A 26,381-nucleotide genomic window follows, 5' to 3' on the forward strand; every position below is an offset into this window, starting at 1 on the left:
CACCAGAACTGTGCTCCAAGGCCAAGACCTGCTCCAGCATTTGGGAGCCAAGTTACTCCTGGGGTATTTGTGGGCCCCAGCATTTTGGAAGTAAATCGGCTGTAGAAAAATAAAGCTGCCTACAAGTCTATTCCCCAAACACCTCCTAAGGTCTTGTTTGAGTAACCTGGGCTCGCCTCTTTATGATTTATGCAGGGCTTCACTTCAGCTTAACTAAATACCATATCTCCTTCAGCAGCTTGAGTTTCTGGAAAGGCCCAGACTGTCCATACTTCTCAGTAGGGTTTATTTGCAAATTCCTAGGTTAGCCGGAGCAAGAGGGAAGCAGGGAGGCTGAGGAACGTACATCAGTCTGTACCCTGAAAGGCGGTGGGCTGAGAGGGAAAATATAATTTAGTCAATGGTAAAAAACAAACCTCTGAAAGCAAGTCAGAGGAAAATCAAATTCCTGAGCCAGTAAGCACGTTAAATGTACAGAGTTAGCAGGATTTAGAGGAAGTTCATCCTCTGACATTACCCTTTGCAAATAAACTCTTGATTGATTCAGAGCTCTCTCTGTTTCTGTAGTTGCCAGAGTGTCTGAGAGTTGTTATCCCAGTTGGAGGAGAAGAAGGCTGTGACTGCAGTAGAGATTTATCTTCTCTGGCTCGCTGCCCCACTTTAGGAACTCCAGGGAGAAGGTAGGTCAATGCCATTCCAGTGTGATTTAAGGCAGGCCCACCTTGCAGGCCCAAATCAGCCTTCTCTTCAGGTCTGCCACTGTCCTGTGAAATTCACACAGGAAAGACCCTTGTTAAAGTGCAAATATTAACCTGGGAAGGGTTAAATAGTAAGCCATCCTTGGTGTGCTCTGTGGAAGGGGTATAGACTTTTGGAGTCACCCAAGCCTAGATTCAAGTCACAGCTCCACTACTTACCAATGAGGCAGATTCCTTAACCAGCCTGAGCTGCCATTCCCTCATCTGTAAAATAGGGATAATAATTTTTCCACCATAAGGGTTTCTTTGATAATTAAATGAAATAACACATTTAGAGGTCCTATCATGATGTCTGGCATATAGTAGTCCCTTAACACAGTTTATTTCTTCATGCCCCTCCATTCATTCTTCTTAGGGCATTCAAGGGTGTAGGACAGTGGGTTTGCTTGGTGGCTTATAGAGATTAAAAGCACCTAGCTGTAAGGCCCTCGCAATCACTCTTCTCTACTAAATCTGCTCCACAGGGCAGTGTGAGGCTAAGCTATGGGCTTCCGCACCAAAAGGACTTAGTTTCATAGTCTTCATTCTATTGCTCACTAGCTATGTGACTTCAGGCAAATTTTGAGTATCAGTTTCCTCATTTGTAAAATGACAGCATCTATGTCAGAGGATGGTTGTAAAGGTAAAATGACAGTTGTATACAAATATTAGCTGATATTATTACTTGTAATATTTTGTACAATGGACTGACCAAAGTTTACTTTTTTCTACCAGCAGTTTCTGATTTAAACCAGGGAATGGTTTTTTTTTTTTTTTTTTTGGACAGAGTTTCACTCTTGTTGCCCAAACTGGAGTGCAATAATGCAATCTCGGCTCACTGCAACCTCCACTTCCCAGGTTCAAGCAATTCTCCTGCCTTAGCCTCCTGAGTACCTGGGATTACAGGTGTGCACCACCAAGCCTGGCTAATTTTTTGTATTTTTAGTAGAAACGGGGTTTCACTATGTTAGCCAGGCTGGTCTCGAACTCCTGACCTCAGGTGATCTGCCCGCCTCGGCCTCCCAGAGTGCTGGGATTACAGGCGTGAGCCACTGCGCCAGGCCAGTGAATGGTTTTAGTAAGAGTGTTGAACACCCTTAAGCAAACAACAGTTATATGTCCCTGGCTTCCTGATCTTGGCTAGGGAATTTGGGGTGGTATGGGGCAGTCGTAGGCATCTCAGTTCTAGGTGTTGGACCTCCTGCCTCCAAGATTCTCACAGGGGTTTGGCAGGATGTAAGTGGAAAGACAGACTCCTGGGAGGTGCTGCTGCAGGAGATTGCGAGATAATAGAACATGTGCGCTGTGAGCATGGGCCTGGGAGACTCAGGCCTACCGCTCTTTTAATTCCACACTTTTCCCCTGCCTTAGAACCCTTGTGCACGCCACTCCTTCTGCATACCCCATCTTCGGCCCCACTCTCTTCCCACTCTTCGCCTCATGAATTCAATTCATTTCTCAGGCTTCAACTTAAATATCATCTTTTCAGGGAAGTATTCCCTGAGTGATAACTTACACTCCCTTCTCTTGTTTATCTTTAAACATTTATGTGAATTGTGCATTCTACTTGATAAACTATATTGGAAGTGGTTTTAATATAAAATAATATTGAAAATATTTAATATGTAAATTATTTAACTTTGTTTCCCAGTCTAGAAAATTTCAGGTCCAGGAAGAAACTTCATGCGTACCCTGCAGCTCTGTACACCCCCCAGCACCCCTTTCCTACCCCCTAAGGAATTCATAGTTTTTAGAATTATTCCTACACTAGGTGAGGGCATTGAACTAGATGATCTTCAGGGTTCCTTGCAACTGTTAACTGCTAACAGTTGTCAGAATGCTGACAAGTTTTCTGAATGCTGGAGTGGGAAGCTGTAGCTGCAGTGGCATCCTCCTGCCCCCCAGTTATTTGATCTTGGTGTAAAATGGGGAGTTTTGAAATATATCTAGGAAATGTGGGTGTGAATGCTTTAAGCAAAAGGTGGAGTGTTTATGTGGTACTAGCAAATGAGAAAGACAGTGCAGGCATGAGTGCTAGGGAGTAAAGTGTGACTGGCTGGCTCAATGCCTGTGATGGCAAACAGACAGTTCCAGATGACTTAACAGATGTTGTCACTTCCTGTTCCCCCATCAGAACTGTGAAGTAGGACTAGATTTACCAAAAGTGAGCCAAGTATAGTGGAAGAAACAAAGATTTTAAATCAAATAGAACTGGACTAAATTCCCCACATACAGCTAGCTGGTTGTGTGACCCTGTGTAAATCACTTAACTTCTCAAGTCTCAATTTTCTAATTGATTGGTCGAACAAATGTGTATTGTGCATCCACTATGTGTTAAACACTTTCTAAGCACTTGGGCACACATTGGTGAATAAAATAGGCAAAATTCCTGCCCTTATGGGACTTATGCTTTGGAGGGATATGGGAATAGTGGGTAGATATTTAAGATCTGTGATGATTCATGATATCCTTACAGTCCTGGAATTGGATAGGTACTCGATAAATACTGGCTGTTACTATTATTATATTTTAATAAAGCAATTACCGTCTGTTAAAACTCAGGTGAAACTGGGTAATTTCTGTGCAAGGGACAATAAGTGGCTTGAAAAAAGTACTTGAGATTCTTGCAATACAGTACTAGCAGGTGGCTTGCACGGGTTTTTCCATTCTAAGTACCAGTACTTTTTTCTACTATGGTTTCCTTAGTAGCAATCCCTCCTGAGGTAAAATGTAGCCCAGGATGGCTCTGAACAGTAGGCTTAGTGTTTATTTGGATAAACTTTCCTGCTTCATTATCTCCAGGAGATCAAAGAGTATGCATCTGGATTAATGACATTCCCCTACAACCACTCCCACCATACTCTTACCTGGATGACATTAACCAATTGAACTTTTAACATAAATTCTATGTCCCACTCCTCTAGTTCCATAGCCCCCTTTCTAGAAGCATAGTGTGTCAGAATGGGGGAAGGAGAAGATGCTGCTCATATTTTTTTATGGTTCGTAGTATCTAGTTTGATTTTTTTCAGTTGCAGTTTTTACCTTATTGCAGAACAACAGAACTGTGACTATGTTTCACACTTTATGTGGTTAAATTTCACCAAGTGCCATGTTTCATATACTATCACATTTCCAGCATTTTAATTACTGTTTCCCGTCTACCCCAGGGTTGGAGCAGGCATTAGCTCAAGGTGTTCAAGGAGAGATAGTGTTCCTTGGGCTAGCTGCACATGTCCCCCTAGCTTCCTTCCTTTCTCTAGATTTCAGTTCTCATTCTAGTTCCTATCTCTATCAGATTACTTATCACATTGTTTTGTAACAATTTATTCTCTGTATTGCCAACTAAGCCGTAGGTGTCTCCTATATCATAGACAGTGTCTCAATTCACTGCTGTATCCCCCACACCTAGCACAAACTGTATCTGGCATGTAGTGGGTACCCCGTAGTTGTTTGTTGGATGAAGGAAACATGTATTTTATGATGCAGGCTTTTGTGTAAATGAATTCTTTATCATCCTTTTAGATACCCCATCCTACTTTGTGTTTAAGTCCAAAATCAAAGCTTTTTTTTGTATATATATATTTTTTCATAGAGATGGGGTTTCACCATGTTGGTCAGGCTGGTCTCGAACTCCTGACTTCATGATCCGCCTGCCTCGGCCTCCCAAAGTGCTGGGATTACAGGCATGAGCCACCGCGCCCGGCCAAAGCTATTTTTTTCTAACATCTGTAGTCAAGTCATCAGGCAAAGTCATTGCTCTTCTAGAGTATTCCTCTGCCTTAGATGAAAACCCCTACAAGCCATCCTAACTGTATCTCAGTAGCTTTCCCAGGTAGCCCTCAAATTTTTTTTAATTTTTATTTATTTATTTTTTGTAAACTCAACTCTCTGTTTCCTTGGAACACAGACTCTGGAATCAGAACTGTTTTAATTTAAAAGCCTTTTAAACTTCCAGGCCTCTGAAAGCCTTGTTTTTCCTGACTCCACTGTCCTTATCTTTCCATTGTTCATCTGCATTCCACCCACTCTTAACTCCCAAGAGGGTCACCTATCCTAAAAATGTTGTTATTTGCCAATCATTTCCCACCTTGGTGTAAAAGTAGCATTGGATTTTGAGGATACTTGACTGTAGTGTTGCAGTCTACAAGCTGTGCACACTTGGGCAAGCATCTTAACCCTTCTGAGTCTCAATTTCCTTGTCTGTTAAAAATGAGAGAATAACTGCTGTCATGTCTTGGTACCTCACTGGCTTGCAAGCTTTAGATCAAACAATGGTTGTGAAAACAACTTAGAAACTGAAATAGATGGTTATTTTCAGGACACCTGTGGTTAGCATGGTTACCACCCACACTAACGCTTCCTCCCCCCATTAGGCACCAAGCATTGATTCCTTCTTAAACACTCTAGCCCTGGGCTATCGGTGGGTGGGGAAAGCATTGTTCTTCCTATCTTCTTGACATGTTGATCTTGGCTTAAGACTTGTTGCCCTTAGGTCTTTTCAATCAGTATCTAGGGGGAGCCACTCCCTTGGCTTCTCAAAAGCTTCTTGTCAGGTGCTCTATGTAGCTTCTACCTTCAGGCCAGCTTTGTCCTCTCTAGTGAAAAGTGGTTATTGTGGGGGAAGGGGAAAAGGGAACATTTCCAACCTCTTCCTCCCTTGCACCAGAACTCCCAGGGTCCCTAGACTCCAATTTTTCAGGCATAGTTTCTTTACATCCATCAGAGTCTACCCTATAAGATATTTTAGACTGATCCCAGGCAGGTAAGTTACATTTTGCAGAGATTTCACTTATTCCCAAAGTGGTGTCAGCTGGTTGGTAATTACAAAACCCAGGACTTCCCCCGCCTTTGTGGTCAAAAAACACTCTCAGCGTTTGCCTCTCTCCTTGACCCCAGCTTCCAGACTGCTTTCGAGTCTGCACTGAAATCTCCTGAGGGAGTTCCCCAGCTTTAATTTGGCCAGATGCTCAGTGTCCTGCTCAAATTGCACTCAGCATTTTTTTTTTCACTTTGAATAGCTTTTGCACAGACTGTTAGATTCACTCAAACCTGCCCCCGTCTTGAGCTAGTTCTTCCTGCTGGAAGTAGTTGTCTTATTGCAGGCTGAGGAACCCTGATTAGTTTATTGCCAGGTTTAGTCTTTTCCTCATTCAGAATCCTCTTTATATTTATCATAGAGGGCTTCCACCACTGGCTTTGCATAGTTGATCTTTTCGCAGTAGGTGCTCGGTAAGTATTCCTCAAGTTGAAATGGAATTGGAATTTACACAAAAAATCACCATCTTCTGGAGCAAGACTGGGGAAATTACTGTCCACCAGTGGCTGGTTTTTGCGAAACCTCAGCTCTCCCTCTCTATATGTGTGTGTGTGTGTGTGTATGTGTGTGTATACACATTTTTAAAGGGTTGTTAAACAAAGATTATACAACAGAGACTATAGATATGTAGCTCACAGTGCCTAAAATATTTACTGTTTGGTTCATTACAGAAAAAGTGTGTTGACTTCTAGAGTTTTCCTTAGTATCCAAAAACAGAGTTTGAAGCAGTTTTGACCCTATCACCTTCTCTTCCAAAGTTACAGGAAACTTCTGACTTTTATCGCCCCATTTTACCATCTCTATCTATCCCTTGCATTCAGTTTCCAGTCTAGCCATGGAGAGTTTAAAAGGTTTCTGTTCTACCTCCTGAACTCACATTTCATTTCTTTCCCAGCGAGTAACTTCCTTCGGTAAAACCAGCTCCCTGCTCCCTCCCCTCCTGCCTCTAATTAATATCCTTTTGGCTTTTGTGGACACTTCGGAAAGTGAGAGCTCCTTGCTCATTTTCACAGTCTCAGAAAAATGCTCAGGGTAATTTGAAGACAGAGCAGATGTTAAATATGGGGAGATTTTTGTGGACGACTAAACCATGGAGACACTTAAAATCCCCCTGCAAATGGAGACTAACTCTGTTTCGCCCACAAGGTGATTTATTTCCATAGCTCTTTGGAAGAAGGCAGGATCAGTTTACTAGGGCTCAGCTTACTCAGCAGAAGGGCTAATCTCCTCTGTTAAAATGTATTTTCTGCTGAATTTAATCTTACTCTCATTGGTTTTCCTTGTGCACTACCTTCCTAGTTACCAGGGTAGGCCACACCTAAAGAATGTTGCCAGACTCAAACAAAGAACATTAGCTATTAGTCCAAACACAGATACTTACTGAATAACTGTTAAATACCTAGCATGTGATTGGTGCCATGTAGGGTACAAAGAAGTCTAAAATTGGACTCCAAACCTCCAAAAATTCCAGTATAGCTGGAGAGACAAAATGTTTAAATAACTATGCAAGGGGTTCTATAATACAATCCTGATGAGTGAATGGCTTTAATTTAATATTTATTATTAATTAAATATTAATGTATATTTAATTAATATTAAATATTTATGTATATTAAAAAATATAAAACTGTTACTTTATTCTGAATAAATGGTCACTGCAACCATGCCTTTTGTAATAGAGAAGAGAGAGATCATTACGAGCTTTGAGTATCAAAGAAGGTACATAGTAGGTGTTCAATGCAGATTCTTTGAATGACTTTATGAAGAGAGTTTGGGAAAAGCTTTCCAACCTCATAGAATAATAGCATTACCAAAGGCTTATAATCAGAAAAAGTTTGGTTTGTTTGCAATACAAGTGAGCAGCCTGGCCTGGTTGGAGCAGATAATTTGTTAGAGGTTAGGAAAAGTTAAATTCAGCTCTGTAAATTAGGACCAAATTTTTGAGGAACTTGAATGCCAACTAGAGCAATTGGAACTTGTTCTTTCAGAGGTTTTGGAGACTGATGGGAGTGGTATTTTACAGAGCACCCTGGTGGTGGTTCAGAATGGTTTAGAGGGTGTATAAACAAGAGGCTGGGAAGACTTTATAGACCATTAAGAACCAAGAAGACTAACGCCAGGAGTATACAATATCTTATTTATTCTGTTCAGTTCTCCTTGGTGCATACATGCTATTGTGTCCGGAATTGGTGGGTTCTTGGTCTCACTGACTTCAAGAATGAAGCCGTGGACCCTCGCAGTGAGTGTTACAGTTCTTAAAGGCGGCGTGTCTGGAGTTTGTTCCTTCTGATGTTGAGATGTGTTCGGAGTTTCTTCCTTCTGGTGGGTTCGTGGTCTTGCTGGCTCAGGAGTGAAGCTGCAGACCTTCGCAGTGAGTGTTACAGCTCATAAAGGCAGTGTAGACCCAAAGAGTGAGCGGTAGCAAGATTTATTGCAAAGAGCAAAAGAATAAAACTTCCACCGTGTAGAAGGGGACCCCAGTGGGTTGCCTCTGCTGAATCCGGCAGCCTGCATTTATTCTCTTATCTGGCCCCACCCACATCCTGCTGATTGGTAGAGCCGAGTGGTCTGTTTTGACAGGGCGCTGATTGGTGTGTTTACAATCCCTGAGCTAGACACAAAGGTTCTCCACGTCCCCACCAGATTAGCTAGATGAACAGTGTAGAAACAAAGATTCTCCAAGGCCCCACCAGAGTAGCTAGATACAGAGTGTCAATTGGTGCATTCACAAACCCTGAGCTAGGCACAGGGTGCTGATTGGTGTGTTTACAAACTTTGAGCTAGATACAGAGTGCGGAAGGTTCTCCACCTCCCCAGTAGACTCAGGAGCCCAGCTGGCTTCACTCAGTGGATCCCGCACAGGGGCTGCAGGTGGAGCTGCCTGCCAGTCCCGCGCCTGCACCGGCACTCCTCAGCCCTTGGGTGGTCCATGGGACTGGGCGCCATGGAGCAGGGGTCGGCGCTCATCTGGGAGGCTCCGGCCGCACAGGAGCCCACGGAGCGGGTGGGAGGCTCAGGCATGGCGGGCTGCAGGTCCCGAGCCCTGCCCCACGGCAAGGCAGCTAAGGCCCGGCAAGAAATTGAGCACAGCAGCTGCTGGCCCAGGTGCTAAGCCCCTCACTGCCCGGGGCGGTGGGGCCGGCCGGCTAGTCCCAGCGTGGGGTCCTCCGAGCCCACACCTACTCGGAACTCACGCTGGCCGGCAAGCACCGCACGCAGCCCCGCTTCCCGCCCGCGCCTGTCCCTCCACACCTCCCCTCAAGCTGAGGGAGCCGGCTCCGGCCTTGGCCAGCCCAGAAAGGGGCTGAAGGGCTCCTCAAGTGCTGCCGAAGTGGGAGCCCAGGCAGAGGAAGTGCTGAGATCGAGCAAGGGCTGTGAGGACTGCCAGCATGCTGTCACCTCTCACTATTTAACTAGGGAGAAAGACTGACAAATACAAAGTTTGACTTCCTTGAGTGTTTTACCATCCTCTGAAAAATACCTTAACTGCTGTATATGTCAGATTTTGCAGCCAAATCGACACACCCATGCTGGGTTAAGAGCAGCTAGACTGTGCTGGTAGTGCATATTCAGCAGGTGGCAGGACCATGAAAGTGTTTTAAAGATACCTGGAAGTTTCTCTCCCTTAAAAATGCCTCTGGTAGCTGCTCTTGAAGATTCAGAAGCCAAAGATGTCTTATGGCCTCAAAGAATGACAAGTGAACATGGTGGCTAATAATTCCAAAATCAATACCACCTGCTAGATCTCTTACAGGATCCATGTATCAAGCTGCCTACTGGAACCCTCTGAATGTTTGATAGGCACCTCAAATTAGAATGTATAAAACCAGACAGGTGCTAGTTTCAACATTTCAACATTTCTGAACATCTGAAGTCCCAGCTACTTAGGAGGCTGAGGTGGGAGTATTGCTTGAGTCCAGGAGTTCGGGGCCATAGTATGCGATGCTGATTGGGTGTCCACACTAAGTTTGGCATCAATATGGTGACTTCCCAGGAGTTGGGGACTACCAGGTGGCCTAAGGAGGGGTGAATCAGCCCAGGTCGGAAATGAAGCAGACCAAAAACTACTGTGCTGGTCACTAGTGGGATCACGCCTGTAAGTAGTGGGCAATATAGAGACCTGGGCAACATAGAGAGACCCTGTATGAAAAAAAAAAAAGAATATATAAAAACCAAACATATAATCTGCCTCCATCGCTACCCATTAATCTGTTATGCCTCTGTCTGTATGCCTCATCTCCATGAATGGTACCACTAATTGCCTAGTTACCCAGAGAGGTCACAAAACACAGATTTACAAAAATCTTTCCCTCCTCCTCACCATGCATAATCAATCATTAAAATACCTCAGAGCTTTGAGATATTTTACAGATTTGAGATATTTTACTGATTGATTAAATATGGGTGGTGAGGAAGAGATATTGATTGAATATTTTAGTGATTGATTAAATCTTGCCACTCCTCCATGTACAGGGCTTAAGTAGTGCCCCATATTCCTCTCGAGGTAAAACCCAGACTCCTTAGTTTGGTTCACAAGCCTTCTAGCATATCTCACTTTTCTTTCCAACTCATGCCTTGTGTTCCATTCACACAGAACAGCTACTCCTTCCTTAAGTGCCTGCTCATGCCCCAGTGCCTTAGCGCATATTGTGTGCACACTCTCTCTCTGGAAATTCTTACCTCTTCTTTGCTTCTTTATTTACTACTTGTCATTCAAGATAGCTTAACCATAACCTGTTTGAGAAACCCTCCCTGAACCCTCCTAGTGTGGGTCAGATGTTCCTCTGTGGTCCCTGTGGTACTCTAGTCATACTTTGAATAGAAAAGGAATCACATTCCATTATATTGTAATGGTCTGTTTGTCTCTTCCAAAGGAAAATGAGTTATTTGAAGGAAAGGGCCCGTGTCTTTTTTTTTCTATTAACAATATCTACATCCTTTAAAGTATTTGTAATTGGAATAGATCGGTGAATGAATTTAAACATATTCAAAGTGACATATAAAGGGATGATACCTGACCCCTTATGGAGTCAGGTACCTGACTGAGGGGAGAAGGTAGAGCATGATAGAAAATGGGATCTCTAATCATGAATATGGGAATCAAATCAAGGTAAATACAGCCTATTTCATCAATTTCCCAAACAGCAGGTTTGGTAGGTACAGAGCAAAGAAAGCATGAAGGTGGCAGCGGACTTAAAATATGGGGAAGATGTTGTTATGTGGAACATTAGGGGATGCCATGAACAGAGAAAAAGTCACACTGAAGGTCCCACAGAAACTGCCCATCATTGGAGAGGGCAAGCCCTGGCAAGATAGGAATCTCTGTTCCAAAAGAGAAACAGTCCAGCCTAACCAGGAGAAATAGCTGACTTCCTGGGAGGGTAGAGCACAACAGGATGCTGGAAGTTAACAGAAGGCTACTGCTCACCCAGGGGAAAATAGACATTGCGTATAGAAGGAAAAAGATTTTCAGACTTTCGGTCACAAGAAAGCATCTGAGTGAAAGCATCGTTAACCACCTCCCCCTTTCCCCCAACCTGAGTGACTCGGAATGAGAGTTCTTTAGACTTGGGCAAGATAAGGTATGAGATAGTCTGGTCTTGAGGCACTGCCTGCATGATATGATTTGATGGAAAATAGGTTCTAAGTTGCTAGAGGGCATGGACATACTGTACCCTTTTCGGCATCATCCCATAAGGCTCAAGGCAGAATCCTGCACATAGAAGGCATTCCTTCCATCTGTAACATGTCAAATGAGGCAGTGTGGTATAGAAGAAAGAGTACTGACTGGAAATCAGAGAGGCATGAAGAGCTTGTTCTACCTTTGACGCATTCCTGCTTTCTGCCCGTGGGCAAGTCACTTCAGTTCTCTGGCCCTCAGTTTCCTGCTCTTTAAAATGAACATGTGGGCCAGGCACGGTGGCTCACGCCTGTAATCCCAGCACTTTGGGAGGCCGAGGCAGGTGGATCATGAGGTCAGGAGATCGAGACCATCCTGGCTAACACGGTGAATCCCTGCAGAGGAACATCTGGTCTCTACTAAAAATACAAAAAATTAGCCGGGCGTGGTGGCGGGAGCCTGTAGTCCCAGCTACTCGGGAGGCTGAGGCAGGAAAGTGGCGTGAACCCGGGAGGCGGAGCTTGCAGTGAGCCGAGATCGTGCCACTGCACTCTAGCCTGGGCGACAGAGCGAGACTCCATCTCAAAAAAAAAAAAAAAATGAACATGTGAATATCCACTTCACAAGGTCCTTGTAAAGAATACAGTAAGCTAGATTCGAGGGTTTTTTTCACCTTTAAGATATCCCACTTTAAAAATAAATGATTCTTCTGAGGGATCATATCTCAAGACATCACTGTGTTATAAGTTACCACAGCCAGCCAAAGGAAGAATATGACAAAGACCCAAGGTAAGAAGCACCTTACTAGGGTAAACAGAGGGGAGAAGGTAGAGCATGATAGAAAATGGGATCTCTAATCATGAATATGGGAATCAAATCAAGGTAAATACAGCCTATTTCATCAATTTGCCAAGGACTTCACATAATAGCAGCACAATATCGCCAAGTGATGAGGCCTAGGCTCTGTTACTGAGGTAGACTTTTAATTGGTCTTAAATATGTACACTACAGACACTCACACCATAAACCATGAGGTGAAGGCCTCATATTGTGATATAAAATGAACTGTGTATTTTATTAAATTTTGGGAATGAAACAGTGCCACAGTGTGGTCCATGTACAGAGTTTGATAAAGTGTGTGAGGAGCTACTCATTTTATAGCAGGGGAGATGTCATTGGTAATATGGCTTTACCAGTAAATATATGGGCAGGAAATAAAATGAAAGCTATCCTGGAACCTTCTCCCTTTCCCCTTCCCCATTCCCCTTCCCTTGGAACCTTAAAAAGAAGAAGGAGCTGTCTGAATGACTGTGTTCTTGGATAAATATTATGTAGAGTAGTCAGAAATGCCAGGAGACATCTTGTCTTTAAAGCACTTACATACTCTGCATACATGAGCAAATAAGACAAAAACTAGATATGGTTGCAGGTCACAGGACAGAGAAAGGCATCTGTGGGGCCCTAGAAATTACCTACTCCATCACAGAAAACTGAAGTCAGCTTTAAAGCAAGAAAATGGCCTGTCTTATCTTTGTATTTTCCCAGGGCTTAGCATAGTGCCTGGCACATGTTAGTTATTCAGTAAATGTCTTTTGGATTCCCAAGTAAGGGCTGGTATTAGTTTTCTAGCGCTTCCATAACTAAGTGAGACAAACTGGGTGGTTTAAAGCAACAGAAATTATTTTGTCACAGTTCTAGAGGCCCGAAGCCCCAAATCAAGGTGCTGGCAGGGCCAGGCTCTCTCTGAAGCTCCTAGGGGAGGATCCTTCCTTGGTTCTTCTAGCTACAAGTAACCCCAGATATTCCTTGGCTTGTGGCAGGATCACTCCAATGTCTGCCTCCATCTTTACATGGCTGTCTTCCTTCTGTGTGTCTCTGTGTCTCTGCGTGGGATTCTCCTCTCTGTGTCTCTCTCTGTTTCTTCTCCTCTTCTTAAAAGGACATTAGTCATATTTGGATTAGGGCTTACCCCAGTGACCTCATCTTAACTTGATTACATCTGCAAAGACCCTATTTTCAAAATAGGTCATGTTCACAGGTACTGGGATTAGGATTTCAACACATCTTTTTAGTGACACAATTTAACCCACAGGGCCCAAATGAACCCAGGCTCCTAACAGCATTTTTTGGTTATTAAGTTTAGGGAACAATCTTTTTCCAGACCTAGCTTTGGGCTTGATCTCTATTATAGTCAAGCTCTCACTTTTTCTGTCTAACTTTCTTTGTACAATCTTTGTTTGAATGGTCATGTTTTCAATATCTTAATTTACTTGGACAAATGGCATACCCTCCCCATTGTTTAAGGTTTGTTTACTTTCTTTGTGCAAGTGTTCTTTGTTCAAATTCTTTCGGTGTAACTATGTTTATTTTCTCTAGTTTGCAAATATTGATGGTGGTGGAAAAGATGGCTCTTGAGGAAGCAAGAAGGACTGAGATGCTGATGAAGTGCAGGGAAAACGTTCCAGCCCTGTCCCTTGATTTGCTAGGCCTGGCTAGTTAGGTTGTGTTTCCTGAGATCAGCCATATCTCATCCCATATAAGGGCCTTGGGGTTGCCACCATCAGCCCTCCCTCCCTCTAGTTCAATACTTAGCTATGGGTCTATCTGAATCTGGTTCCTGATTGGTAAATTATAAAGTAGGATAAAAGTAGGGTTTCTCAACCCGGGATCCACAGACTAGCTGAAGTCTACCAAATTGTGAGTGAATATGTGTATTTGTATTAATTTACTGAGGCTGCTATAACAAATTATCACAGAAATTTATTTTCTCACCGTTCTGGATACCAGAAGTCAGAAATCAAAGGGTCAGGAGGGTCAAGCTTCCTCCAGAGGCTCTAGGAGAGAGTCTGTTTTTTGCCTCTTCCAGCTTCTGGTAACTGCCAGAATGTCTTGACTTGTGGCTATATCACTCCACTCTCTACCTCTATTTTCACATTGCTTCCTTCTCTTCTGTCTTGCCTGTGTGTTTCCTAGAAGGCCACTTGCCACCTGATTTAGGGCCCGACTGAATAATCCAAGATGATCGCCTCATCTCAAGATCCTTAATTTAATTACATCTGCAAAGTCTCTTTTTCTAAATAAGGTCACATTCACATGTTCTGGAGATTAGGATGTGAACATATCTTTCTGGGAACAACCATTCAAACCACTACCGTGTGTGTGTGTGTGTGTGTGTGTGTGTGTGTGTGTGTGTGTGTTTGCGGGGGAGAGGGGGGCGCAGGCAGGGAAGTCTGTTTATAGATTTTTACCAGATTCTCTGGGGGCTGTGATAAAAATAAAAATTAAGAACCCATAATCATTAAGCTCTTTTTAAGTCCAACATTCTATGACTTTGTAATTGGTGTGGTACATATGACTTGGTCTTAGTAAAATACCTTGCATGTAAGAGGTACTCAGTAAATTTGGGTAGGTTTGATTTGGCATTGGAATTATAATAATATTAATATGTAACATTATTGAGCACTTACCATGTGGTAAGCACTTTCAAAATGTCTTATGTGTGCTAATTTATTTGATCTTCACAACAACCCCATGAAGTAGCATTATCAGCCCCATTTTTTATGAAAAAGCTGAGGCACAGAGACATTAAGTAACTTGCTTAAGGTTACACAGATAATTGGTGGCAGGGGTAGGATTCTAATTCAGCCAGTCTGGCCTCAGAGTCTATGCTCTTAACTGCTATACTTTGTGAAAGTACTCAGTTTCAATTTTAAAATTTATGGAACATCCATTGTCATAAAAGACAAAGAACTGCTGTGGAAATGTTCCAGATAAAATGGGGCTAAAGAGACATGACAATTAAATGAAATACCTTATCCTAGCCTGAATCTCATATGGGAGGGGAGCAACATCCTATAGAGGGCATTATTGGGCCAATTGACAAAACTGGAAAAGAGTTAGTAGACTAGATAAAATATTGGACTGATGTTGATATTGCTGAAATTATTAACCGCACTGTGGTATGTAAGACAATATGCTCATAGCTAGGAAATATACATCAAAGCAGTTAGAGGCAACAGGCCGTGATGTATGCGATTTACTCCCAAATGATTTGGAAATTTAGATAGACAGATAAAAATGATAAAGCAAATGGGGTAAAATGTTTATAATAGGGTTATTATCATGGGTAAAGTACAGGTGAGTATTCTTTGTGCCGTTTTATTCTTGTAATTTTTCTAAGTTTGAAATTATTTCCAAACAAGACACTCATTTTTAAAAATGTATGGAACTTTCTTGGGGAGCTGGATGGCTCCCTTGGCTCCCTTTTGTTAAAATATTTACCTTTGATGCTAAATATGCAAATAACATATTTTAGCCTTCTTTTTTTTTTTTTTTTTTGAAACAGAGTCTCACTGTGTCACCCAGGCTGGAGTGCAGTGACGTGATCTTGACTCAGTGCAACCTCTGCCTCCAGGGACCAAGGGATTCTCCTGCCTCAGCCTCCCAAGTAGCTAGGATTACAGGCACCCGCCACCATGCCCAGCTGATTTTTTTTTTTTTTTAGTAGAGATGGCGTTTCACCATGTTGGCCAGGCTGGTTTTGAACTTCTGACCTCAAGTGATCTGCCCGCCTTGGCCTCCCGAGGTCCTGGAATTACAGGCGTAAGCCACTGTGCCCAGCCTGATTATTTTAACCTTCTTATTCAAATCTGCTAATGTTTACTGAGTACCTACTATGTGCTAGGGACAGTCACATATATTGTATTATTTAATAATCTCCCAAATACTATGCTATTTATTACCCATCCCATTTTTCTGATGAAGAAACTGAGTTTCAGAGAGGCTTGGTGACTTGCTTAAAGTCACAGGACTATTTAGTGACAGAGCTGGGATTTGAACCCAGCTCCTCTGACTCCAGGCCTCCTGCTTTTTACGTGACCCATAGCTACCTCCAGTTACAAATAGCCCATTTAAACATTTCTGAACGTAAAAATCTTTATTGTTAGCCTAACTTTCTGACCCAGTGGTCTGAAGGTCAGTGGGAGGGTTTTCTCTCTTTTCTTGGCTCCACTAGTGATGATAGTCTCGGGCCGTGAGGAGCCGAAAAGGGAGGATCAGACTAAAAGAATAATGTTTCTATCTTTGATAAATGGAATTAGCATTCTCACGTGAACAGGAAATGTTGACTTGTTAATATCCTCCCTTGGGTTTATTACATGCAGTCTATTTACATCCTTTGAATATTACTCAGTCAGGAGGTATTCAAGACAAGCAGCCCCATCTCAGAGTGATATCCTCTTTTCTGTTCGTCTGTCTACTGACAAAAAGTAGAGAATATTGGCCCACCGTGGTGGCTGACGCCTGTAATCCCAGCACTTTGGGAGGCCGAGGCAGGCGGATCACAAGGTCATGAGATCGAGACCATCCTGGCGAGCACTGTGAAACCCTGTCTCTACTAAAAATACAAAAAAAATTAGCCGGGCATGGTGGCGGGCGCCTGTAGTCCCAGCTACTCGGGAGGCTGAGGCAGGAGAATGGCATGAATCCGGGGGGCAGAGCTTGCAGTGAGCCAAGATCGCGCCACTGCACTGCAGCCTAGGCGACAGAGCGAGACTGTGTCTCAAAAAAAAAAAAAAAAAAAAGTCGAGAATATTAAGCATACTGCCTAATTTTTTTATATTACAACATGGCACAAACATTTAAGGTTAGTTACATGTGGATTGAAATATTCTTTATGATTGGATGGACATAAACCATTGTATATATTTATTGAATGTCTATAATTTTCATAGCACTGCAGCACTGTACAGTAGGTACAGTAGGGGTCATATGGTAGATATAGACTATGTCCTCAAAACCATACAAACTAGTTTGAAAATGAGACATAAGAGCAGAAAATATTACTGCAAGGTGATAGTTAGGAAAGGACTATATAGGCAAAAAGCGCTTCAGTGTCCAGAGGGGAGATAATCATTGTGGTCTAGATTCCTTAGGGACTGCTTTTTTTGTTTGTTAGTTTGTTTGTTTGTTTTTGTTTTGAGACGGAGTCTTCCTCTGTCGTCCAGGCTGGAGTGCAGTGGCGCGATCTCGGCTCACGGCAACCTCCACCTCCCGGGTTCAAGCAATTCTCCTGCCTCAGCCTCCTGAGTAGCTGGGATTACAGGCGTGTGCCACAATGCCCGGCTAATTTTTTTTGTATTTTTAGTAGAGACGGGGTTTCAACATATTGGCCAGGCTGGTCTCGAACTCCTGACCTTGTGATCTGCCCGCCTCGGCCTCCCAAAGTGGGGAACGCTTTTTTTTTTTTTTTAAATAAACTGGACCTTAAAGGGCAAATAAGATTTGGATAAGCAGAGGAAAGGCATTCCAGTGGATGGTCATTGAGGTGGGAAGGCATAGGTTTCATGAGCTAGTATTGAATCAGAATGTAAAGAGCCTTGAAATTGGTCAATGGGGGGTTATTAAAGGTTTCTGAACCAGTAAGTTACGTAATGAAGCAGTGTTTGTAAATGTCCTGGCAACAGTGAGTAGAGAGGAATAATCATGGGTTCTCAAACCTGACTGCACATTAAAATCAACTGGGGAGATTTACAAAATACTGATGTCTGGCTCCTAACCTCAGAGATTCTGACTTAATAGTATGGGATATAGCCTTGGCCTTAAGATTTTAAAAAGATCCCCAGATATTCCTAATATTCAGCAAAGTTTGAGAACCACTGCAATCGAGAAAAGAGAGATACTGGCATGGAAACTAGCCAAAAGGCTGTAATAACACAGGGATAGTAAGAACATGAGTCCTGGGACTGCTGAGGTGGGGGACAAGGGGAATAGAGAGGAAGGTTTGGATACAGGTGACATTTCAAAGGAAGAACATACTAAGCTTCAGGTTAGACTGAACACAAAATGAGAGGAAAGATTTAAATATGCTAGCAAGATTTCTGGGCTCAATGTCTTGTTCATGGTAAGCACCCAGTTAATATTTGCTGAAATAAACTGAACTTAATATGATAATATGGAGACTCATGCTCCATTAGTAGAAATCTGAATGTCAGGGGAGAAAAACCAGTTTGGATGTTGGAGGGGGATTTTATTCCTAGGCCAAGTATGAGATGACAGAAAATTATGCAAGTCATAGGGCAGTTTGGCGAGGTAGTACTGGAATTCTAAGACAAAATCAGGGCTGGAGATTGCCACTTACAAACCATCTTCATAGTTGATGGTTGAAATCCTGAGAGTGGATGATATCATCTAGGGAAAGGAATACAGTAAGAAAAGAAGAAGATTGATGATAAAACATTAGGGAAGGCAGAGTCATGTTTTTGTTGTTGTTGTCTTTTTAATCAGTGAGAAGGTCCTGTGCATGTTAGTAAGCAAAGAGAGAGTCAAAACATCCAACAGGAGCAGGAAGAGAAGAGTTACCCAGCACTGCACAGTTATCCTGAGAAATAGAGGACAATGCCCCTCTCTTCAGGCAGGTTATGATCCAGCTGTGTAGACAAGCCATGGTACTAGCTGTATTAGTCAGTAGAGTTGTCCATGCTGAATGTGACAATAAGTGTTATAAATGTTCATAGGAAAGTCAGGAAGGTTGAACTTGGAGAATGGCTAGGTGTACATCATGTTTTGGGATTGGAGAGAAAGATGCTTTCATGAATTCAGAGGTAGAGAGAAGCAGAGTTTGAGAGGACAAGTGTCATCTGTTTTAAAAAGCAGGCCCCAAGGCCCATGTTTTCTTTGTTACCTTCCCTGAACACTTCAGGCCATTTCCCACTCCTGCTCTCACCAGGACCCAAACTTAATACATCGTTTTCTTTTAATCCAGCCGTGCCCTGAGTCACCAGACAGACAGAGCAATTCTCTTAATTTGCCATAGCCTAAGATTTCCCTGGGGGAACATTTAAGAAAATATTGCTGCTGTTTGAGTAGTTCATTCCTTGGAATGTGCGTGAATCGGTTGGTTAAAATAAGAAAAAAACTAGGTGAGTTTAGTCCATCTCAGAAAGATCTAAAAGTCTTTCCTCAGGGTTCATTCAAGTATTTAGTGAATGAATGTGTTTACCATGTTCAGTACTGTGTACCCAGGCAAGATGTGGGACAATGGCCCAGACAATCGCTCGATATCACAGTATTACCATGGGGCAGGCCTCACTGTGCCTCTCAGAATAATCTCAAGTTGCCAACCTACTGTGCAGCATAACCTGAGACACTCCACAGGTTACTAAATCAGCTCATTATTTGTTTAGTGCCCTGCCATTTGTTTGACATTATGTAGACACAAGGCTCTATTGAATAAGGAGAGTGTATTAGCTGATAGGTCATAACTGGGACCTTGGAATTACAATCCAAACAACCTGTCACACATTTCAGTCACACGTAGCAGCAATATAATTCTGTTGCTTTGGAAAAAGTTAAAAGCTAGTTTTACAATAAGAAGACAAGCTCTTGAAAACAGGGAGGGGTGGGGTTGGGTGTGATTGACAGACTGTCATTAGTATTTGACAGATATCCACGATTGTTTTTTGTAACAGGAAAATGGGTGATTCTTAAAAGCAGTTTTAGATTCTTCTATTTTTTTTTAAAGAAAGCCTCTTTCTTCAACTTTTCTGTGTAGTGTCAGTAAATGAACTGTTTCCTCTCAAATCACGCATATTGCCTTGCAGCCTTCAACTGCATAGTAATATATCACAAACATTTGGATGTGGGAAGGGGAATGGCCAGAAATAACCATATAGGTCATATGGGTTTCAGATGCATCTGTTTACATACAGAGGGTTCCTACAGAAGACTGTTTCATTTCAGCGAATATTTTACCCTGATGACAAACTGTAAGTTAGTGAGTCATTTTCATGGCCTGACATTTTGCTGTTAAAGTGCTTGAGAGAGGGTGTATCGCTTTTACAGGCTGCTTGTGTCCTAAAGCAAGTTGCAGGCATCATGTAAGACACAACACAGGCTGTATTGGATGCTGGACCTTTATGAGACTGGGTTTAAAATGGGAACTTGCATTTTAAAACTTTATTTAAATTACCTTGTTATAGAGTTTAAGACTAGTTGTAATAATGGGTAATTTGAGAACCACAGAATAGGATTGGTATAAATTAGTCATAATGCCTACAGTGTTACAGCTAAATATTGCCGTGATCACTTTTCCACGAATTAAAACTCTTCATTTTCATAAATCTCTGGATTCCTATTGACACACTTATTGTATTTTCAAAAAGAATTCAGGAAGTCCTCATGTCGAGTTCCAAAAGTTTGTTTTTTTTTGAACTCAGAAACAAATTTCCTATATAAACAATGTTATAAATTATGGTTATATTCCCAAACCAGTCCACCCAAGGCTACTTAACCTATAATGTGCTTGAAGTAAAGCTTTAAGTACATCATATATAATAACATTTCTATGAAAAACAGTTCTGCAATGAGGACACATGGACATAGGGAGGGGAACATCACACCACAGGGCCTGTGGGGGTGGGGTGGGGGTCTAGGGGAGGGAGAGCATTAGGACAAATACCTAATGCATACGGTGCTTAAAACCTAGATGATGGGTTGACAGGTGCAGCAAACCACCGTGGCACATGTATACCTATGTAACAAAACTGCACGTTCTGCACATGTAACCAGAAAAAGTAAAATAAAAAAAAAAGAAAAGAAAAACAGTTCTGATCCAACATAGGAAGACCAGAATAAATTCCCCTTTCCTGGGGTGACTCCCCTCCAGCACTGTTCCCTACCCTTACTCAATCCTTTATCAGGCAGGCAGTGTGAAAGAGAACAAACCCTGACTCCAAGATAATGGTGATCTCTTCAGGAACAGGAAAAGAGAAGGAAGGCAGACACTTTTAGGCATTTGAGGCTGCTCCCACCCTTTTTCTTTTCTATCACCAGGTATTGGTCTGCCTGCTACCCTGAGAACACACAGTTTCTTTAAGGATTTTTGTGGATTTTTATTGATAGTAGTAGTGAAAATAGGGATAAAAATTCTCAGATCTGTGCTTCCACTTCTATACATTCATTTACTTACTCAACAACCATGTATTAATCAATTCCTATGTAGGAGGCACCATGCTCTAAATCCTGGGGATACAAACATGAATGAGCCCTTGAGGTCCTCTCAGTCTACTGAGGGATGCAGACATAAACAAACCATTGCAATACCGCATGCTACCTGCAGTGATAGAGTGCTCTACCAGGTAGAGTGGTGATACAAAAGAGGCAGTGTTCTGCTTGGTCAAAGAAAGCTCCACAGAGCAGACACTAAGCCTAGTCTTGAAAGATGAGGTGTTCAGCAGGCATACAAAGGATTCTGAGAAGTCATTTTAGGCAGAGACAAGAAGTCATGAAATACCACATTTTGAAAAGAGCAATGTGGTATGGCTTGATCAGAGGTACAAAATGGGGCAGTGTTAAGAGATGGAGCTAGGTAGGGGCTTTAGTTAAAGAGCCTTGCATGTCAGGCTGAAAACTTGGCATTTTATCCTATAGTGATTAATGGGGAGTACTGTGGTCAGATTTACCACTGCAGTGGCAATATGGAAAATAGGTTAAGTGGGAGACAAAGGGTAAGCAGACTTTTAAGCAGGACAAGAGGAAGGGAGAGACATGTTTTCATTTATTTATTTTAATTTTAATTTTTAAAATTGTTAATTGGGGTAAAATACATATAATGCAAAATTCACCATCTCAACCATTTTTAAATGTATAGCTTAGAGGTGTTAAGTACATTCACATTTTTGTGCAACTGATCTCCAGAACTCTTTTCGTCTTGCAAGCCTAGAAGTCTATACCCATTAAACACTAACTCAATACTTCCTCCTCCCCATGTCCCCTGGTAACCACCATTGTATGTTCTGCCTCTGTGAATGCTCCAGGTATGTCACATAAGTGGAATCACACAGTGCTTTTTTTCTTTGTGATTGGCTTATTTAGTTATTATAATTTTTTAAATGAGGGTAATTTAAGTTTGCGGCTTTAAAAATTCCAAATAACACCAAAGTGTATAAAATGAAAAGAAAAAGTCTGGGATGGATGTCAGCGTTGTTAAAGAAATCTTTGACATCTATTTAGAAACTAACATTTACTGAGTATATGCCAAATGACAGTGCGTTGAGTGTTTTACATGTGTAATTTACCTCTTAAAACATAGGCCATGTCATTTACTCATCATACTTTATCACTTAATCATCGACAGTCCCCAAGGAGAGGAATCTGACAAGAATTAAGCAAGAGGTCAGGGTTAATGCCATAAAGACTGGAATGGAGAAAAGAGTTTCTGTGACAGTGAGAGAACAGGAGTGTGCTCTGGAAACAGGAAGCCCAGCCTCTATCAGTGAACTCAGCACAGCAAGGCCTGGGGAGGGTGTGTAACCTAAGTGGGCCTAGAGTTCACAGGACCTTCCTCAGACACATTGGTTCCTGGGCTTAAAAGATGTTTGTCAGACATGCTGTGTGGTGAGGAAAGCACTCTTATCAAGCTTTCTCTGGGTTAATGCCAGAATTTTTGGGTTGGCTGCCAGAAATATCTAGTGCCTTGATCTTCCAGTATGGATACCAATTGGTTTGTGTCATACTTATTCCTAGACCAGCATCCTCTAAACTGTATTTCATGGAAACATACTGGTTTTCTGTAGTATGTTAGCACATAGTCATCAAAAACAAGCAAGCAAACAAATTCCTGGTCAAATGGATTTGAAAACAGTTCATAGTAGATGCTTCTCCTAAAGATTTATAGCACATAAGCTTATTAAAATCTCTGAGAATTTAATAAGTAATAAACCTGTTGAACACTTATTATTTATTTATTTATTTTTATTTTTGAGATGGGCCCTTGCTTTGTTGCCCAGGCTGGAGTGCAGTGGCACAATATTGGCTCACTGCAGCCTTGACCTCCTGGGCTCAAGCTATCGCCCACTTCAGCCTCTTTAGTAGTTGAGACTATAGGCATGCATCACCATGCCCAGCTAAGTCTCATATTTTTTTGCAGAAATGGGGTCTCACTATATTGCCCAAGCTGGTCTTGACCTGGGTTCAAGCAATCCTCCTGCCTTGGCCTCCCAAAGGGTAGGGATTACAGGCGTGAGCCACCGCACCTGGCCCTATTGAACATTTAAACCACTATTTCCCAGATATTTTGACCACCATATATATTTTCTTTTCTCCCTAGCAATATCTATTTATCTATCTATCTATCTATCTATCTATCTATCTATCTATCTGTCTATCAATATATGTGTGGTGGGACTCTAGTGTTCTATGAAACACAGAAGCACAGTGTGTAGGTAGCGTCTTGGCTTGGTTATAGCAACCACATGCCACGGGCCTCCCATGCAATGTTGGTAACATCCCATGAAACCTAGAAAGACTAGGTATTACATGGTATATTTTTGGTGCTTAGAGTATGGTATGGTATTTTGGAGTTGACATCTGAATTCCTTACAAGGTAAGAAACCTGACATTAGAAGGTTAAATTGACATTTCTGGAGTTCTTTATAGAATTGATGCTCCCACTAGATCTGTCCAGAATGTGATGTTCTATTCACTCAAGCAAGAACATTGGAGTACATCCCATTATTGCTAAAGTAGACTGATAACCCCACACTCTTCTAGTACATAATGAAATACAACTTTCATGAATTTCTGAAAGACTTCAAGGCTGTTATGGATAGTACAGTGTCTGAACTGGTGCACATTGTGTTCAGTCTGGAAGGTAGTTTTCTTCTAATCTTCCTTCCATGTTTATATCAATTTGAGTGTCTTTCAGAGACCTAGGTGAGAGGAAATGTAGTCTAAGAAGTCATGGATAAGAAATATCAGTTATCTATCCTGGAGAGTGATGACATTAAAGTCTCAATAATACTTATGAAACTGCAGTGGGAAGTAGGAAGTGGTAGACAGTTGTACCTAGTCTTTCTAGGTTTCATAGGATGTTACCAATATTTCATGGGAGCCCTGTGGCATAATGGTAAGAACACAAGCTTTGGAGTCAGATAGACCTAGGCTAAATTCCAACTCTGCAAATAAAAATTTATGTTATCTTAGCAAATTATTTAAAATATTGTAACAATATTGATCTAAATAGGATTATTGTCACATAATGTATCTAAAATACCTGGCATGATGCCATGCACATAATAATAATAATGAGAGAACCATTGCCTCTCATTATTATGAGAACATTTAATATGTGCTGATTGTGTGGCCGGATGCTGTGGCTCACGCCGGTAATCCCAGCACTTTGGGAGGCTGAGGTGGGCAGATCACGAGGTCAGGAGATCGAGACCACCCTGGCTAACACGGTGAAACCCCGTCTCTACTAAAAATACAAAAAATTAGCCAGGCGTGGTGGTGGGCACCTGTAGTCCCAGCTACTTGGGAGGCTGAGGCAGGAGAATGGCATGAACCCGGGAGGTGGAGCTTGCAGTGAGCTGAGATCAGGCCATTGCACTCCAGCCTGGGCAACAGAGCGAGACTCCATCTCAAAAAAAAAAAAAATGTGCTGATTGTGTTAAGCACTTAATATCTATTATATAATTTAATATATCCAAAACTATTTTTGAACATGGGCCTTCATAATTCTGGATTTGATCATGGATATGGATGACTCATGACTTTGGGGCTATGATGCCATCTATGACGTTGAAACTAGATTCTCTTAAGAATAGGTTGCACAAATATGCATCCTTAGGTAAATGTTCTGCTTTCTATCTAAATTCAACTTTTGGATCTAGAAAGTCTCTCTTTGACATCTTACTGATTACAAACTTATCTTCATACATCAGTCCCAGATTTTTGAGCAATGACTCAATTTCTATACCTGCTATAGCAAAATATGCAGGTAGCCTTACTACCCTCACTGGATGTCTCTTACACTGACCACATTACATATCTATCAAGAATACTTCACTCTACACCAAATGTGGTTTTCATCTTTGTATCTTCCAATCCCAACTGTTTCCAATGCTGTTTTTATCATAGATGACCACCTGACAAATATTCTAACAGCACAAATATCCTTCAGCAAGCAATACCTCAGAATAAGCTTAGTTCCAATCCATGACAAACCCCCGGAGGACATCTCAGTAGAGGTCTGGACCTGTCTGCTCAAAAACCTTTGATTACAAGCGCTTGGATGCTGTAGTGGATATACTTGGTTTTTCTGTCCAGCACCCTTACCTCATTTGGTGGAACTGCTCCTTGTGCTGTACAATCATGTGATTTTGTTGAGGCAGCTGCTAATCATAGTGCTCTATCTCATTGGTCACAGGGCTTGGGTGCTGACCCAAGCCCATTCAAACATAAAACTCCATTTCTGTAACTACACTAATTACTCTGGGTTGAGTATGTGACCAAGCTTAGCCCATCAGATTCCTTCCTTGAAATTTTCAATTTTGATCTAGAGAAAATTGGCCTTAGTTTTGAGGTCATAAATCTAGAATAAGAAAGGGAGCCACAAACAGGCATCATTCCTGCCATATGGAAAAATCTATCTTAGGAGAAGAGAATGGGGCCAACAAACAAAGGAAAGCAAAAGATGGACAGAAATATTCTTGATGGTATCATTTCAGCATCTGGCTCAAATATGCCATATCTACCTTAGACTTCCCAGTTAGATAACCCAATCATTTTGGTTTTTTTCCCAAGTGACTTTAATTTGGGTTGCTGTCATTTGAAAATGTACTTTCCTATAATGGCCATGTTCAAACTGGTTGTCTGGCTCCCTCCGTATCCCAGATATAGTCTGTGCTCCAGCAACCCCTCCTCCTTTTGTGTAAACAGGTCAACACTTCATACCTGGCTCCCTGTGGCCCACCACTGAGCACCAATCTAACAGTATTATACTCCAACTAGTAATGGAGCAGATGTTTTGGACATAGCCATCCAGTGAAGGAATTGGTCTTCAACATCAGTAGAAGCAGATAGCATTTACAATGAAACAATGGGGTATCCTAATAGGGGACATATTACAACAACGAGGAAATAGAGAGGTGGACAATGCTCAGAAAGTGGGAGTAATAAATTAAATTGGAGAGAAATGTGTTTTTCAGTTTTTTTTTTTTTTTTCAGTTTTTTGGGGCTGCCTCTAGTTATTCTTGTTATCTCTAGTTAACTATTTACCTATTTACCACTACTTATATCTAGTTACTCTCAGTTATTTAAATAAGAAATAGGATGTTATAATTGATTGGAATGTGTGTTTCTGATCTTCTAAGCTTCAGTTATTCTTGTTGTCTATAATATTTAGCTATTAGTTTGCTTGTTACTAGTT

At 41.8% G+C, this 26,381-nt stretch overlaps 1 long non-coding RNA gene across 1 annotated transcript in view; it reads left to right on the top strand.

Moving 5' to 3' along the window:
* The window catches only part of LOC104003971 (uncharacterized), a 122,489-nt gene that overhangs the window by 4,735 nt on the left and 91,373 nt on the right, over positions 1-26,381 (top strand). The window contains exon 3 of the long non-coding RNA XR_676777.4: positions 568-680. This is a non-coding gene — a long non-coding RNA (uncharacterized LOC104003971). The remainder of the gene's footprint in view (positions 1-567; positions 681-26,381) is intronic.

The sequence above is a fragment of the Pan troglodytes genome, chromosome X (assembly GCF_028858775.2).
Source record: "Pan troglodytes isolate AG18354 chromosome X, NHGRI_mPanTro3-v2.0_pri, whole genome shotgun sequence".
Lineage (NCBI taxonomy): Eukaryota > Metazoa > Chordata > Mammalia > Primates > Hominidae > Pan > Pan troglodytes.